Here is a 3631-nt window from a genome sequence, read left to right on the forward strand (position 1 = left end):
ATTATACCTAATCCTATAAAAGTAGTGTTTTAGGTATCCTAATAAAATTTAATGCATGCCAATAAGAGCTCATATTTATAAACTTTAATACTTTATACTGCCTTATGATTTATTACAAAATTAATGAACACTACAATCCACATTAATGTCTACGCTTTGATCATGGTTTCAGCGTACTTGGCATCCATGATTCATGTTTTGTCTGAGAGAAGATAAGGGAATTGCTTTCTGTGAATAAGACTTTTTCTCCTTAGAAGAAGATGTAGGAATGCCTCTCTCATCCCCCCTCCCCTTGAGTTACTTTTTAGCTGTAAGATCTCAAACTGTTTCCTGGTCAGCACTGTCCTGTCTTGCAGAGAGGTTGAATGAAATGATAGATGGTAAATCTTTTCAGTCCTCTTCTTTCTCCTTTCTAAAATTTTGCTGATAATTCATTAGAAGTTGGTTTTTCTGCAATTTAGGAGATATGAAAATGACATTTTTACTGACTTGATAAAATGTCTAATATTCAATTCCTTTCATTATGTGATATTATATAAGATATACACTATACATATATATTCACAGTATGATGTGGATAGAAGTTTAAATTTGTGCATAACACATTTATATTTATCATACTAAAACTGATAGCTGTTAAAAAATAAAGTTTTAAACTTTTTTATCAGTATATTTTCTTATGAAATCTGTATCTGCAAAGGCTGATTAGAACTGTAGTAATATGGTGTGGTTGGTGTGGTGGTTTGAAAATGCTTGCCCAAGCAAAGTGGCAATATTAGGAGGTATGTCCTTATAGGATGAGGTGTCACCTTGTTAGAGAAAGTGTGTCATTGTGTAGGAGGGCTTTGAGGGGCTTCTGTGCTCATGCTCCAACCAGTGAGGAAGAGATACCCTTTCTAGATGCCTTTGAATCAAGGTATATAACTCTCAGCTCCTCCAGTACCATCTCAGCCTCAGAATCTGAGGTGGTAGTTGAAGCTTCTCTGCTTTGCTGTAACCCACCTCTCTGATGTTTGTAACAGTGTATTTGAAAAGTATCTTGGCTCATGCCTTTCTTTGCTCAGTTACTATAAACTCTTCATGTAAATGATAGTCTAGGGGTCTTAATAAGGTTCATTTTCTCTGTCAATAGAAGAATTACAAGGCAAGAAAACACCATGGGCTCAGCAGGAAGCAGCAGAGAAGTCTAGAGCAGCAGAATCTGTTACTGTGGGTGAAGAAATGCACATATGCAGCAGACACAGAGAGAAAAAAGTCCTCTGCAAAGCAAAAGGGGAACTCAAGAAACCAAAAGGAATCCAGTCTTTTCTTGATAGTGTTAAGTCTCTGAAGAGTTTCTTGTCTATAACTAAGGATTGGTCAGTTTCAAAAAGACTGTTCCACATCTGTTGTGTAAACATATTATGATCTGGCCTCAAAATTGTTGAGCCAGTCCACCAGCGGAAGCTTCCTGGTGGGAGAGACAACAACAACAACAACAATAACAACAAAACAACCAAAGCCTTTGTTTTAAGTTGCCAGGTTTTGTGTTAGGGCAAGAGGGTGAGGCAGCCAGCCCTCTTGGAAATTCACCATCTTTATTGTCTAGTTATTGTCCGTCTTCCATCTGTCTACCAGGGCTATAACTCATAGTGTCTCAAAACTGTTTGCATGTTTGAACATGGAATTTGGGGAAGCCTAAACTTGTGTTCCTCAGCTATGGTCATCACTCTTGACTTCAAAATAAACCATCTCAGTCAATTCTGAGATAAGAATTGTGTTTTACATTGTATAAGAAATATTGAATATATTTCTTTTTTATCAAATACTATAAAACTTGTGTTTGAGATAAAGGATTGAAATCTTTTTTTTATCTTCCACATCTTTTAATCCTTTTATCCTTCCCTCACAGTAAGACATTTATTTTCATGAAGTCCCCTTAGGAATTTGATGACTTTAGCAACTGACTCCTTTTACCTTCCTCCTTCATTTCCTCTGGAACACTTCTTTTCAGACTAGCCAACTGAAAAAGATTGGTAGGCTGGTGCATGAATACCACATGTGTGCCTGGTGGTAGTGGAGGTCAGTCAGAAGGGGATGTCAGATCCCCTGAGTCTGGAGCAGGATGATTGTTATTCACCACATGAGTTCTTGGAACTAGACCTGGATCCCCTGCAAGAGCAGTAAGTGCTGTTAATTGCTGAGCCAAAGTTTTAGCTCCCATTCATGTCTTCTGATGCACACAATAGCATTTGTTTTGGTAGGTTTGGTGAAAGACTAGAATAAACCTGGTCTAGAGACAGGCCTCGGTTTTGTTATTTTTTAAAAATGATTTTAGTATGTGTGTGTATGTGCACACGTGCATATATGGAGGTAGTGCATATGAGTGCTCCTGGAAGCCAGAGGCACTGGATCCCCTGGAGCCGGAGTTACAGACCATTATGAGCCACCTGAGATGGGTGCTGGTCCTCTGGAAGAGGAGCAAGTGTTTTTAATTGTGAATCATCTCTCCAGCCTTTTAAGCCCCACTCTCTTTTCTGGAATGGAGACAAAGAAATCAAGGCAGTTGTGAGGACTGATCAACACAACACCCAGCTAAGCTTTTAGTGCAAATATTAATCCCCTGTTGTTAAGGACATATATGCTACTGGTGGTGTTGGATTCTAACACCATGGCAGGAAGTGGTCCTCATACCTGACACTCTGCCTGCTTGCTTTATTCGTGTTCCTTTGTACAGCTCTGTGTTTACACTTTAGTCCTGTCTGTGTTTTGCATATGGGGGACCAATAATACCCGTCAGTCGTGGGGTTATGTCGTGAGGTGATGGAGTGATGGCTTAAGTCCATGGCGTGGGAGCATGGCCAGCTTCCAGTAATCTTCAGTGTCACCACCTGCTGATGCTCTTGGAGCACACCTGGAAGGGCTTCACTCCTCCTGAATTTATTGCCTGCCTCCTGTGTAGACATGGTTGTTTTACCTATGAAAGAAAATCTGTCCTTGGATTTTAAATTAGTTCATCAGAGTTCATAAACATTAGGACATTAGAACAAAGTGCTTGACATTTAAAAAAAAAGATTGTGAGGCTGGAATCCAGACAATGGTGAAAAGACAGCCACTACCCTAGTTAGAATAAATGAAAACACTCCTGTCTCAATTTGTTTGCTCTTCTGAGCTCAAGATAAAAGTATGCCTGGGTCAGATGGTCCAATTTGCATGGTGGTCTCCTTCTTTCCAACTTTTAACTTATTTTTACTAACTGACACCCCCCAAAAACCAAGATTGTCCCTAAATATTGAACAGATATAAATATTATGACAGAAAGTATGGTATAAGTATAGAAGAGCAGAGATTTCTATTTTGAGTAGATGGGAAGGATAACTGGCTTTCATGTCAGTACACTTCCACAATGCAAGAAGTAAAGAATTCTGCTCCCTTCAAAATGTGCTTCTATTTCTTAGCTGATAGAATATGCATTAATTCACAATAAGCTTCTTATAAAAGTCTTGGACTGATTACAATTCTCTTAAGGAATTTTTGTACACTACTGTTTTCAGGAAAATCTTCTTAATACTCACTTCCTAGATTCTCGAAATATTTTAAATGAGGCTGCAGAACTAGTTTCCCTTAAACTTTACACACCTCATGAGAAGAC

The sequence above is a fragment of the Mus caroli genome, chromosome 2 (assembly GCF_900094665.2).
Source record: "Mus caroli chromosome 2, CAROLI_EIJ_v1.1, whole genome shotgun sequence".
Lineage (NCBI taxonomy): Eukaryota > Metazoa > Chordata > Mammalia > Rodentia > Muridae > Mus > Mus caroli.